Raw genomic sequence first — 15,186 nt, forward strand, 5'->3', positions numbered from 1 at the left:
CTCATGTTAAAGATATTTTGTGTCATTCTAGGGCTGCTTAAAGAGTAACTCCACTTTTATTGAGAGAAAAAAACAATCACTTCTGGGTGATCAATGTATATTGCAAGTAGTTTGTTTGTTACAGATTCCTTGCTTTTTCTGCTCTGAAGGATTAGCACTTTTTTAGATCTTGTCTTGTGCAGATTGTTTCTGAATGGGAGTGACTAATTCATTATAATCAACTAAAGTGTTCTATAAACTAACTGTGTACAGAGCACCTCCAATTTGCCATATTGTACTGATGTTTACAGAAATTAAAGCAGCTGCAATTTTAAAAGGAAATGTATTTCTTTTTTTTTTTTTTTTCAATATCACCTTTATATGTTTTTTTCATAAAGATACTGTACAAATATTGCTTAAACAATGCAACTGGTACAGAAAAGAAGGAACTTATTCATTATGTGGTAGTGAGTACAAATGATTAATAGACGTAGTGACCCAAGTCTTAACAATATTTTGGGCAACATTGGAACAATAGTTTGAAATTCAGATATATCATCAACATGTTGTAAAAGCTGTCGGGAGTGTTGTAAAAGCTAATAGTATGCTTCACACTAAGGGCCAATTGCCCCATAAACTGAGATGTTTCTTATAAGAACCATTTTGAATTGATATGCATTCTTCATAACCCCTGACTAGGTTTAACTGGAGTTTAACATCCGTTATATTAGGCGCTAAGTTTCTACGCCATTTCCTTGTGATTGTCAATCTAGCTGCTGAGAGTATGTGGATGACCCAATTTCTGTGAGTGTGTGGGTATTTTTCAATTCCTAGACTCAAAATTACCAGGGCTGCTGAAGAGGGTCTAATGCACCCTGTTGTGTCTGATATCAGTGTAAACACTTTGTTCCAAAAACTACAAATGTGCAGGCATGACCATAAGATATGGAGCAGGGACCCCATACAGCCACATTCGCGCCAACACTTGTTATTATCTATGTCTGTGAATTTAGCTATATGGACTGGGGTGAAGTACCATCTATGGAGGAATTTATGGGCTAGTTTCCAGTAGTTTGTGCATTTCGTGGAGGTAGCATTATAGTGTATGGCTGATCGCCACTGGCAGTCAGTGAATGTTTCTTGTAGGTCCTGTTCCCATCTTAGGTGGGCAGATTTTTTGGAAAATGTCAATTTAGAATGTAGGAGATTATATATTAAAGCTATACCTTTTGAAGTAGGGTCGGTGGAGGTCCAGAATGACCAGGCTTGTTTGTTGAGGTGTATGGCATTGATGGGATTTTTCTTTAAATAGGAAGCAATTTGGTTTTCTTTAAATAGGAAGCAATTTGGTTATATCCAGCATGAAATTACATTTTTGAAGGTGTTCTATAAACTAACTGTGTACAGAGCACCTCCAATTTGCCATATTGTACTGATGTTTACAGAAATTAAAGCAGCTGCAATTTTAAAAGGAAATGTATTTCTTTTTTTTTTTTTTTTCAATATCACCTTTATATGTTTTTTTCATAAAGATACTGTACAAATATTGCTTAAACAATGCAACTGGTACAGAAAAGAAGGAACTTATTCATTATGTGGTAGTGAGTACAAATGATTAATAGACGTAGTGACCCAAGTCTTAACAATATTTTGGGCAACATTGGAACAATAGTTTGAAATTCAGATATATCATCAACATGTTGTAAAAGCTGTCGGGAGTGTTGTAAAAGCTAATAGTATGCTTCACACTAAGGGCCAATTGCCCCATAAACTGAGATGTTTCTTATAAGAACCATTTTGAATTGATATGCATTCTTCATAACCCCTGACTAGGTTTAACTGGAGTTTAACATCCGTTATATTAGGCGCTAAGTTTCTACGCCATTTCCTTGTGATTGTCAATCTAGCTGCTGAGAGTATGTGGATGACCCAATTTCTGTGAGTGTGTGGGTATTTTTCAATTCCTAGACTCAAAATTACCAGGGCTGCTGAAGAGGGTCTAATGCACCCTGTTGTGTCTGATATCAGTGTAAACACTTTGTTCCAAAAACTACAAATGTGCAGGCATGACCATAAGATATGGAGCAGGGACCCCATACAGCCACATTCGCGCCAACACTTGTTATTATCTATGTCTGTGAATTTAGCTATATGGACTGGGGTGAAGTACCATCTATGGAGGAATTTATGGGCTAGTTTCCAGTAGTTTGTGCATTTCGTGGAGGTAGCATTATAGTGTATGGCTGATCGCCACTGGCAGTCAGTGAATGTTTCTTGTAGGTCCTGTTCCCATCTTAGGTGGGCAGATTTTTTGGAAAATGTCAATTTAGAATGTAGGAGATTATATATTAAAGCTATACCTTTTGAAGTAGGGTCGGTGGAGGTCCAGAATGACCAGGCTTGTTTGTTGAGGTGTATGGCATTGATGGGATTTTTCTTTAAATAGGAAGCAATTTGGTTATATCCAAATTCTCCTTTTAGGTCTATGTTGTAGGTTTATATGATCTTCATGAAGTGAGGGAACTTGTTATATTGCACAAGTTCCAGCAGGTTGATATGTTTAATTGTGATCCACGGGCTGAAATGGAGATGGGGTAATAGGAAGTTGAGCATTTGCACAGGAGTGAGGATAGTAATATCGTCAATAGCTTGTGTTGTGGTGTGCATAAAACATTTTCACATTTGTAGCACTGCTATCAAAGTTGGATGTAAAGTTTTGAAGCAGTTGGTATTGATGCCATATGCATATAAGAGGGTGCTGAGATCACCTCCAATGCCGAAGTTCTGTTCTATGGCTCTCTATTGTTTTTTAGAAGAGGGTTAAAACAAATGTCTCATGTGGTCTAAGATCACTGCCGCATAATAATCCTTTGCGTCTGGGAGTCCCATCCCCTTCTTCGTTTGTGGTGGGATAGTGTGTTGTGTTGTATGTGCATCTAGGTTTTTTTTTTGTGCCCAGACAAAGGAACTGAAAATACCCTTGATGGATTTAAAGAAGGAAGGAGGAACATATATTGGAAGTGCTCTGAAAATATATAGTAATTTGGGTAGAACTATCATTTTGAGGGCCGCTATTCTGCCTTCCCAGGACAAATAATGTTTGCCAATTTTTTGGAGGTCTAGTTTGCAGGAGGTTAAGAGTGGGATGTAATTTTTTTTAAGTAGAGGTTTGCTGTGGTGGCGGTTAGGGAAATTCCTAGGTATGACATATGTGAGGTAACCCATGGAAAGGGGAGTTGTGTTTGTAGATCGTTTTTCATGTTTTTTGGAATATAGATGCCTAAAATATTAGATTTAGACTCATTTATCTTTTGGTATAGTGTTGAATATTTTTAGTATCTCATACACTTCCACCAGAGAAGAAGCCGGACCTGTCAAAGTCAAGATGATGTCATCCGCGAAGAGGGAGATTTTATAGGTTGCTTTTGAGATTGTTATGCCAGAGATCGATTCTTTGTCTCAAATTTTTTGGGCTAGTGGTTCCATTAGTAGGGTAAAGATTAGGGGGGATAGGGGGCATGCCTGTCTTGTTCCGTTTGTTATTTGAAACTTGTCTGAGAATTCTACATTTGCGAAAACTTGGGCTTTGGGATTTGTGTAGCGTGCCAAGGGTCCTCATGGATTAAATGTTTTGATTTTTGACATTCGGGTCCCATTGGCTTTGGTGGGGTTCATTATTCGGGTCCGAACTTTTGCGATGTTCAAAAGTTCTGGTGCGAACCAAACAAGGTGGGTTTGATTTAGGTTTATCATGTGACCAGCCCTCCTCCTATCAGAAAATCTTTACTGCTAATTACGGATTGATGGGGGAGCTCTTAGATGCCCCAGTAGAGTCCTATTAGGACGAAACGCGTAGGGATTGGTTTCTACGCTCCCCATATTTTTTTTACCATTTGTGATCACATTTTTTATCTGTTTGCCTGGTTTTTATGGAAAATAAACACCATCTTTTTTTACCTACACCATTGGAAGCTCTCTCCTTTTGTTTTTACATAATCTTTGCCTTTGGGGTTGTCTGACCATTCAGTCCAGTCTTTCAATGCTCGCTGGCTCCTGTTATCATCACGATCCCCCCGAGAGAGCACTGTACCATTGGATGCTTTGCTGACCATTCCGGACCCACCGAATGATCCTTTGGACCTTCCTAACCGTTCGTGCCTTGGTGTGCTTCTATGTTTGTTTGACCTGGTGTCGCTGACATCCAGGTCCACTGGCTCTGGTAAGAGTACCCATCTTTACTTTACCATTGACGTAATTTCTTCCAGATACACACTCAACCATCCTTGGCCTCTGCATATGAACAACGCTTTGTTTGTGGCACATCTGCTGTTTGCATTTTGGGACTGATATATTTGGGTAATATTTTAATGGTGTTAACCCTTGCTTCCTGGGTTGGCGCAAAGCCCACCTTATCTAGACAACAGAGGGATAGACTACTTGTAGTCGATCCGCTATTATTTTGGCATATATTTTAAGGTCAACATTTATTAAAGAGATTGGACGATAACTTGAACATTCGGTAGGGTCTTTCTGATCGTTATGGATGAGAGTGATGTGAGCTTCCTGCGATTGGTGGGAAAAAGTACATAGATTTGAAATCAAATGAAATGTAGTATCTAGAATTAGGGATAAAACATCCTGAAATTGTTTATAAAAAGCAGTTGGGACCTGGGCCCTTGCCCGATGGAAGTGAATTGTTGTTGAATTTCCCTTATAGTGAAAGGCGTGTTCAGTGAGTCGACAGTGTCCTGATGTAATCTTGGATGGGCCGTATTCAAAATGTATTAGGCCATCGGTTCGCGTCCCTTTGTGTTGGTAGATACCAGGAAGGGATTAGAAATAATTTAACCACTTCTGGACCGTCCACAGTTGTTATACGTCGGTACTTTGAAGAGGAATATCGTTGTTATGGCAGCAGCTAGCTTCATTGGGTGGTCCACTTCAAGAAAAAAGCGGCGGGAGAGGGGCCCCCCTCCCGCTGTGCTCCGGTGCCCTCTGCCACTTACCAGAGCTGTCGGTAGCTGCGGAGGAGGGAGATCGGATGTTGTCCCTTGTGTCACATGGAGACTATATATATATATATATATATATATATATATATATATATATATATATATAATGGAAAAAATGTAACCAAACCAGCTATGAAAAAAAAAGACAAATAAAACCTCACTACACAATACCTAGGAAGTAGGGATGAGCCGAACACCCCCCTGTTCGGTTCGCACCAGAACATGCGAACAGGAAAAAAGTTCGTTCCAACATGCGAACACCGTTAAAGTCAATGGGACACGAACATGAATAATCAAAAGTGCTAATTTTCAAGGCTTATATGCAAGTTATTGTCATAAAAAGTGTTTGGGGACCTGGGTCCTGCCCCAGGGGACATGGATCAATGCAAAAAAAAGTTTTAAAAACGGCCGTTTTTTCAGGAGCAGTGATTTTAATAATGCTTAAAGTCAAACAATAAAAGTGTAATATCCCTTTAAATTTCGTACCTGGGGGGTGTCTATAGTGTGCCTGTAAAGGGGCGCATGTTTCCTGTGTTTAGAACAGTCTGACAGCAAAATGACATTTTGAAGGAAAAAACTCATTTAAAACTACCCGCGGCTATTGCATTGCCGACAATACACATAGAAGTTCATTGATAAAAACGGCATGGGAATTCCCCAAAGGGGAACCCCGAACCAAAATTAAAAAAAAAAAATGACGTGGGGGTCCCCCTAAATTCCATACCAGGCCCTTCAGGTCTGGTATGGATATTAAGGGGAACCCCGGCCAAAATTTTAAAAAAAAAATGACGTGGGGTTCCCCCTAAATTCCATACCAGACCCTTCAGGTCTGGTATGGATTTTAAGGGGAACCCCGCGCCAAAAAAAAAAAAAAAACGGCGTGGGGTCCCCCCAAAAATCCATACCAGACCCTTATCCGAGCACGCAACCTGGCAGGCCGCAGGAAAAGAGGGGGGGACAAGAGTGCGGCCCCCCCTCCCTCCTGAACCGTACCAGGCCACATGCCCTCAACATTGGGAGGGTGCTTTGGGGTAGCCCCCCAAAACACCTTGTCCCCATGTTGATGAGGACAAGGGCCTCATCCCCACAACCCTGGCCGGTGGTTGTGGGGGTCTGCGGGCGGGGGGCTTATCGGAATCTGGAAGCCCCCTTTAACAAGGTGACCCCCAGATCCCGCCCCCCCCGTGTGAAATGGTAAGGGGGTACATAAGTACCCCTACCATTTCACGAAAAAAGTGTCAAAAATGTTAAAAATGACAAGAGACAGTTTTTGACAATTCCTTTATTTAAATGCTTCTTCTTTCTTCTATCTTGCTTCATCTTCTGGTTCTTCTGGCTCTTCTGGTTCTTCTGGTTCTTCCTCCGGCGTTCTCGTCCAGCATCTCCTCCGCGGCGTCTTCTGTCTTCTTCTCCTCGGGCCGCTCCGCACCCATGGCATGGGGGGGAGGCTCCCGCTCTTCTCTTCTTCTCTTCTTCTTTTCTTCTTTTCTTCTTTTCTTCTCTTCTTCTCTTCTTCTTCATTTTCTTCTCCGGGCCACTCCGCAATCCATGCTGGCATGGAGGGAGGCTCCCGCTGTGTGACGGCGCTCCTCGTCTGACAGTTCTTAAATAACGGGGGGGGCGGGGCCACCCGGTGACCCCGCCCCCCTCTGACGCACGGTGACTTGACAGGACTTCCCTGTGACGTCACGGGGAATGCCACAGGGAAGTCCCGTCAAGTCACCGTGCGCCGTTATTTAAGAACTGTCAGACGAGGAGCGCCGTCACACAGCGGGAGCCTCCCTCCATGCCAGCATGGATTGCGGAGCGGCCCGGAGAAGAAAATGAAGAAGAAGAGAAGAAGAGAAGAAAAGAAGAAAAGAAGAAAAGAAGAAGAGAAGAAGAGCGGGAGCCTCCCCCCCATGCCATGGGTGCGGAGCGGCCCGAGGAGAAGAAGACAGAAGACGCCGCGGAGGAGATGCTGGACGAGAACGCCGGAGGAAGAACCAGAAGAACCAGAAGAGCCAGAAGAACCAGAAGATGAAGCAAGATAGAAGAAAGAAGAAGCATTTAAATAAAGGAATTGTCAAAAACTGTCTCTTGTCATTTTTAACATTTTTGACACTTTTTTCGTGAAATGGTAGGGGTACTTATGTACCCCCTTACCATTTCACACAGGGGGGGGGGCCGGGATCTGGGGGTCACCTTGTTAAAGGGGGCTTCCAGATTCCGATAAGCCCCCCGCCCGCAGACCCCCACAACCACCGGCCAGGGTTGTGGGGATGAGGCCCTTGTCCTCATCAACATGGGGACAAGGTGTTTTGGGGGGCTACCCCAAAGCACCCTCCCAATGTTGAGGGCATGTGGCCTGGTACGGTTCAGGAGGGAGGGGGGGCCGCACTCTTGTCCCCCCCTCTTTTCCTGCGGCCTGCCAGGTTGCGTGCTCGGATAAGGGTCTGGTATGGATTTTTGGGGGGACCCCACGCCGTTTTTTTTTTTTTTTGGCGCGGGGTTCCCCTTAAAATCCATACCAGACCTGAAGGGTCTGGTATGGAATTTAGGGGGAACCCCACGTCATTTTTTTTTTTAAATTTTGGCCGGGGTTCCCCTTAATATCCATACCAGACCTGAAGGGCCTGGTATGGAATTTAGGGGGACCCCCACGTCATTTTTTTTTTTTAATTTTGGTTCGGGGTTCCCCTTTGGGGAATTCCCATGCCGTTTTTATCAATGAACTTCTATGTGTATTGTCGGCAATGCAATAGCCGCGGGTAGTTTTAAATTAGTTTTTTCCTTCAAAATGTCATTTTGCTGTCAGACTGTTCTAAACACAGGAAACATGCGCCCCTTTACAGGCACACTATAGACACCCCCCAGGTACGAAATTTAAAGGGATATTACACTTTTATTGATTGACTTTAAGTATTATTAAAATCACTGCTCCTGAAAAAACGGCCGTTTTTAAAACTTTTTTTTGCATTGATCCATGTCCCCTGGGGCAGGACTCGGGTCCCCAAACACTTTTTATGACAATAACTTGCATATTAGCCTTTAAAATTAGCACTTTTGATTTCTCCCATAGACTTTTAAAGGGTGTTCCGCAGCATTCGAATTTGCCGCGAACACCCCAAATTGTTCGCTGTTCGGTGAACTTGCGAACAGCCAATGTTCGAGTCGAACATGAGTTCGACTCGAACTCGAAGCTCATCCCTACTAGGAAGCATTATGGGGTCACTTTAAGCCTCAATGCCCTCCATAGGGGCAGCAAACTTATGTAATAGAATAAGTCATACTACCAAAAGACAAAAAAAAACAAAAAGCAAAAAACAAAACCCATATATCATAAACAATCTAATAAGCAGTCCTCTAGAAAAGTTTATAGACAGATAAACTCATTTAAGTGAGATTATTCACCCCTACCTCTTTATTTTCCCTCTCCTTTTGATCTTCCCAGCAACTATCATCTAGGGCAGTGTTTCTCAACTCCTGTCCTCAGGACCCACTAACAGCTCAGATTTTAAGTATTGCCTTGGGGAGATGCAGACCAGAATACTGCAATCACTGAGCAGCAAATTATATCACCTGTGATGTATTTTGGTTATCTTGCAAACCTGGCCTGTTGGTGGGTCCTGAGGACAGGAGTTGAGAACCACTGATCTAGGGCGACCACTCTCAGATGGTCTGGTTGACTTTCCAGGTGATAAACGAGCATGTTGCCAGGGTTCCCACACAGGTGGCACTGGGAAGGTCAACATCAGGGGATCGGGCCAAGGATTCAAATCTATCAGGGGCAGCCCAAGGTTTTTGACAAAAAAGTGGAAGAGCTGCAGGAGAGCAGAAAATAAGTGAGCAGCCATTTTTTTTTATCTGTAGATGGAATGGGAAGCCCCACCAGTATGTAATCTTGGCTTCCTGGAGGGCTAACGGCCAAAACGCTCTTCGGTTGGCCAGGGTCCGTTTTGATAAATCTTGGTACATGGCTTTCTCCCGCGCTTTAGTAAATATTGCCTCCTTCTGTTTAAAAGCGTAGCAGAAAAGTTGCGAAATCCAGGAATTCGGGTCCAGGAATTCGGTGGACCCGATCTATGTCGATTGGGTCTGTGGCCGCCTTGCCAAGTAGAGTGTTAAAGCTATTAATCACTGTAGTGCCAATATTGGCACTTTTTTCACCTTTGTCACCTTTGTCCTGTTGATACTTTGATCTGGTGCCCATACTTTTCCCCTTGCTCGATTTGCTCATGACAAAGATTAATAGCAGCTTAATAGCAGCTTAATAACAGCCAAGCAAGCTAAATAGCAAGATTCCAGATAACAAGCTGATTGCAGAGCAGGTAGACCAGATGTTTTGCGCTAAGTAGAAAATGTTCACAGGGAGTTCACAGAGAATATTGTTTGAATATTACAGCAATGGATCTTTGGTTACTTTAATTGCATACTTATTATTTCATACTTATTTGTACTCCTATAGACTCCTAAGTAATCACAGTCACATCCAGCTAGTCTCAGCTCAACTCCCCCTCCCATCCTAAGAGATCCAGAGACCAGCAGTTGCCTGTCAAATCCGACAGAATACAGCCAGAGCAATACACAGGATCTGCAGGTACTGGTGTGACAACAGAAGCAGTCTTAGGGGTAAGTCATTGCTGGGCTCCCAGCAAGTAGCAAATAGAAATCGTCTGTACAGACAAAGTACTCAGTCAACAGGGCTCAACGGGGCTCGGGGAACTCAGCAGCGCCCCCCCCCCCCCCCCCCAGATTCCTTGGCAAGCAACGGAGGCAGGCTCAGAGAAGACGCTCAAACAGCCAACACTGCAGTTAATAGATGGTAGGAAGGTGGTAGGTAAATCAGACACTCCAGACACTGCAGCAGACTGTGGAAGAGCTGACACCGGATTCCTCAGACCAGCTATAGAGAAATAAACAGACGGACCGTGCCTGGTTCTATTACCACAAGTTTCTGGCTGCTGACACTGTGATGTAATATAGATGATGGTGTGGTGGAGATTCAGTCAGTAGACTTTCTGTTCTGCCCATATTGTTCATAGTAAATGTGTGCAATGTGGTGTTACAGATTATACTGCAATGTTAGTTGACGTTGCTGCTATCTAGTGGTCTGAGTTAGTTATTATTTTGCCAGAGCTTGACAGGAAGTGGTATTTTCCTCAGAGTGAAAGGCAGTAACCTTTAACCTGAAACTGTATTTCCTTCATTTCATGACTGCCCCTGAATCTAGCAGACTGCATGCAGAAGAGCTCTTGATCTATTCCTGGACTAATGATGGAATTGTCTGTGAGTACTCTCATTGATAGAGTGAGGCTTCTGTATAATGCTTAATGTACTGACACATATGTTTTGTTTATGCTTATGTTGTAGTTTTACAAAGTTATTCAGAAAAAAGAATACATACAGATCTGATGTCTCACATTTCTTGACTTCTGAATTATTGTTATGCTGTCTGACTAGTGTTATACAACAGTTCAATAACGTGAAGCAGAACAGTAAAAAGACACCCACGTGGCAGTCTGGAATAAACTGAGACGCCATTACTGCAGCATGAATCTAAGATCAAGAACAAAGTACCAGGCTGATGACATGTTACCGCTGGCACAGCAAGGCAGGGAGAACATTCTCAGTGCCCAGCACAATCGCATGTGTCCAGATCTTCACAGGCTAGCAAGATGTCCTCAGCAGTTAAAGCTTGTGCCAAGGCAGAAGCTGCCCACGTCCAGCTACAGTACGCAGAAAAAGAAGCCATGATGATGCAGGAGTTAGCAGCAAAGAAAGCTGCCATAGCACAAGAAGAAGTGGAATTAGAATCAAAATTGCTCATCCTGCAGTGACAGACTGCTGTTGGAGCTGCTGAAGCAGAGGCCGCTGCCTACATGGGAACAAGTTGGTCAGGAAGTGAAAAATCATATAAAGACTCAGAGGTTCCAGAAAAACCTCTATTCTCTGCAGATCGTACAAGTGAGTACATCCAGAACCTTACTGATGCACATGCTAAGGAACAGTCTCTTAAACCTGAAGCAAAGGAATTTCCAGCCGAGATCAACATGCCCCCTGAGCAGGCCCAATCAACCACATGAGGTCAGTGGCTGCAAGCAAATCAAGAATGAAGCACCAGAAACCCATAAGAACAAAAAACAAGTGTTCCCATCACCTCAACCTATAGATTACATGTGCGAACAACAATGTGCAGTGAATGTCACTAAATATCTCATCCGCAAAGAAATGGTTAGCTCAGGCTTTCTCCAATTTGATGACTGTCCTGAAAACTATTGGGCATGGAAATCTTCCTTTTTGAATGCCACTGAAGGTCTGAACTTTTTACCAGCAGAAATGCTTAATTTAATGATAAAATGGTTTGGTACCGAGTCAGCAGAGCATGCTAAGAGGATGAGAAGAGCAAACCTGTTCAACCCTGCAGCAGGACTCAACATGACCTGGAAAAGACTAGAAGAAACATATGGATCCCCAGAGGTAATAGAAGGAGCACTATTGAAAAAACTTGAAGTCTTTACCAAGGTGGGCTACAGAGACAACGTGTGGCTACAAGAACTAAGTGATCTTCTACTAGAGATAGAATATTCCAAAGAGGATGGCTACTTTCCAGGACTTTCATACCTAGATACAGCTAGAGACACTAATCCCATAGTAGAGAAACTACCCTCAAATCTGCAAGACAAGTGGATGTCTATGGGAGGTAAATTCAAAGAAGATTATGGAGTCGCTTTCCCCTCTTTCTCTGTGTTTTCTAGGTTTGTCCGACGCAAGCGAAAATCCGAAGTGATCCCATTTTCACCTTCATCACCAGCGGCAATCAGTCACACAGACCTGAGAAACTTCACAGACCTCACGGTAGGACCTCCTTATCCACACACAAAACAGCTGTACCTTCAGAAGTCACAGACTATCAAAGCAGCCACAAGGTACACACCATAGAAAACCCTGATAGACATTGCCCCATACACAAAAAACCATATCCACTAAAGAAATGCAAAGGCTTTAGAAGCAAACCTATTGCAGAGCGGATATCCTTCCTTAAACAAAGCAGCATCTGTTTCAAGTGTTGCAGATCTACTTATCACGTTGCTAAAGACTGCAAAATACCAGTAGAATGTACAGAATGTGGCAGTGAGACATATTGCAACTTTGCACCCAGGCCCTGCTCCTGCCCCACTAGAGACTGTAGAGCCCAGGAACGATCAGGGCAGGGAGCAGCAAGAGACCCCACTCTCCTCAGTAATGTCTAATTGCACTGAAGTATGTGGACAAGGCAAGAGTGCACGTTCGTGCTCTAAAATCTGTTTAGTGACTGTGTATCCCACTGGCAAGAGAGAAAGGGCAGTGAAAATGTATGCAGTGCTAGATGAACAGAGTAACAGATTCCTTGCAAAGTCAGACTTCTTTGATATCTTTAATCTTAAGGCAAGTGCAGTTCCATACACTCTAAGGACATGTGCGGGGACAATTGAAACCACAGGGAGAAGAGCTTCTGACTTTACCATTGAATCCTTCAATAAGAAAATGCAGGTCCCACTTCCTACCCTAATAGAGAATGGCATGATACCTGACGACAAAACTGAGATTCCCTCTGCAGAAGTAGCCCATCACCACCCTCACCTCCGCTCAATTACTCACCTTATCCCAGCTGTTGAGCCAGATGTTTCTATCCTTCTACTTCTTGGGAGAGACATCCTTCTGGCACACAAGGTGCGCCAGCAAATCAATGGACCTTATAATACCCCTATGCACAGAGACTGGACCTGGGGTGGGTCATTGTAGGAGAAGTTTGCCTGGGGACAGTGCACCAGCCTGACAATATTAGCACTTTGAAGACGTCTGTGTTATCAAATGGACGCACATCCCTTCTCAGTCCCTGTCACAACAGCTTTGTTGTCAAGGAAAGCTATGGCAGGTCAACACAACACTGTGACTCTTCTACCCTATATGGTAAAGAAGAAGTCAATTCCAACATTGAGACAGACAATCTAGGGATTACAGTGTTTCAGAAAACTAAAGATGATGATAAACAGGCCCTCTCTATAGAGGATCAGACCTTCTTGCAGATTATGGATAGAGAGGCTTACCAAGATGACAATCACAGTTGGGTGGCCCCTCTCCCCTTTTGCACACTTAGACGTGTTTTGCCTAGTAACAGGGAATAAGCCATGAAGCATTTGCATCCACTCAGCAAAACTCTGCAGAGAAAGCCAGAAGTGAAAAGAGATTTCACTGAATTCATTAAAGGGATGCTAGACAATGATCACGCTGAAGTTGCAGGACCACTTGAAACAGACAGGGAACACTGGTATCTACCAATGTTCAGTGTTTACCATCCACACAAACTTAACCAAATCAGAATAGTTTTTGATTCCAGCGCAGAGTATAAAGGAGTCTCTTTAAATGATGTACTGTTGAGTGGCCCTGACCTAAACAATACTTTGCTAGGTGTTCTCATGCGCTTCAGAAAAGAGCCCGTTGCTTTCACAGCAGATGTGCATCAAATGTTTTATTGCTTCCTTGTCAGAGAAGACCACAGAGACTTTTTACGTTTTCTCTGGTACAAAGACAATGACATAGACAAAGAAATTGTCGAGTACAGAATGAAAGTGCACGTATTTGGTAATAGCCCCTCTCCTGCTGTCGCTATATACTGCATGCAAAAGGCTGCCCAGAAAAATGCAGAGTGCTATGGACAAGAACCCAAAGACTTTGTATTGAGACATTTTTATGTAGATGATGGACTCGCTTCTGCTAGCACACCCGAAGATGCAATTTCCATCCTCAGTAAAGCAAAGCAAATGCTGGCAAAATCCAACCTGCGTCTTCATAAAATCGATTCCAACAGCCAAAAAGTAATGGAAGCCTTCCCTGTAGCAGACAGAACTAAGGACCTTAAAGATCTTTGCCTAGGCACAGACACCCTTCCCCTGCAGAAAAGCCTAGGCCTAAGTTGGGATCTAGAAACAGATAGTTTTGTTTTCAGAGTTTCCTCAAGGGAAAAGCCTTTTACATGTAGAGGCATTCTATCTACCGTAAATAGCCTCTATGATCCCCTAGGGTTTGTATCACCTGTGACAATAAGAGGTAAGGTCTTAGTTCGAGAACTGACATTTGGGAAAAGTGAATGGGATGCATTGCTTCCACAGGAGAGACTAAGTGAGTGGGTTCAATGGACAGAATCCTTGCAAGCGTTAGAGCACCTAAAGATAGACAGATGCTATGTGCCCATGTCTCTGTCATCAGCTTGCAAGAAAGAACTGTGCATCTTCTCAGACACATCCACCACAGCTATAGGTGCAGTAGCTTACTTGAAAGTAATTGATGCAGAAAATGTGTGTCATGTTGGATTTGTCATGGGAAAGTCCAAATTAAGCCCTAAACCAGCCCACACGATTCCTCGTTTAGAGTTGTGTGCTGCTGTACTTGCAGTCGAAATGTCTGTGCTAATCACAGATGAACTAGACACTGACTTTGATGCTGTAAAATTCTTCACTGATAGCAAGACTGTCCTAGGGTACATTTGCAGCACCACTAAGAGGTTCTATCTGTATGTCTCCAACAGAGTCAATAGAATCAGGCAATCTTCACACCCAGATCAGTGGTTCTATGTATCTACAGAGCAAAACCCTGCAGATTATGCCACTAGACCTACTCAAGCAGCATGCCTTCAGAACTCTATATGGTTCTCAGGCCCATTCTTTTTGTACCAACCTCACTGTGAGCAGATAGACACTGCTAATGTTTATCCACTCATAGAGCCCAAAGCTGACCCTGAAATCAGATCGGAAATTACGAGTTTCAGTACAAAAGCTTCTGAAGCCACACTTCACTCACAATAAATAAATATGTATAATGGCTGCGCTTAGGGCAAAGAATTGAGGTATGCAGCCCCCCTGAAAGGAGCTTCCCTAGAGATCCTCCAAAAGAGTTAAAGATTATTCACAATGGGGTATGGCGCTCCCTATAGGATTATATGGGATGAGCAGCTACAGCGAAGGGGGAGGTGGGGGGGGGTTTGTTATCCCTTGGTGTCCTGATGTGTGATAGTGTAAGCTGTACCAAATATCTAAATGAAGTTTACAAAAAACACCATAACCCCTAGTGGTGGTTTACGGTACCACCAGTAAATTGTGCCAATATAAGCAATCTTAAGTGATAAAAAATCATAAAAAAGTGAACACAAGAATATAGAAGGTGTAAATTAAACACC

The 15,186-nt window shown here is 43.2% G+C and overlaps 1 protein-coding gene across 1 annotated transcript in view; it reads right to left on the reverse strand.

The window, feature by feature from the left end:
* Positions 1–15,186, reverse strand: part of GLRA3 (glycine receptor alpha 3) — a 503,536-nt gene that overhangs the window by 293,919 nt on the left and 194,431 nt on the right. The window lies entirely within an intron of this gene.

Source organism: Aquarana catesbeiana, linkage group LG01 (assembly GCF_042186555.1).
Source record: "Aquarana catesbeiana isolate 2022-GZ linkage group LG01, ASM4218655v1, whole genome shotgun sequence".
Classification (NCBI taxonomy): Eukaryota; Metazoa; Chordata; class Amphibia; order Anura; family Ranidae; genus Aquarana; species Aquarana catesbeiana.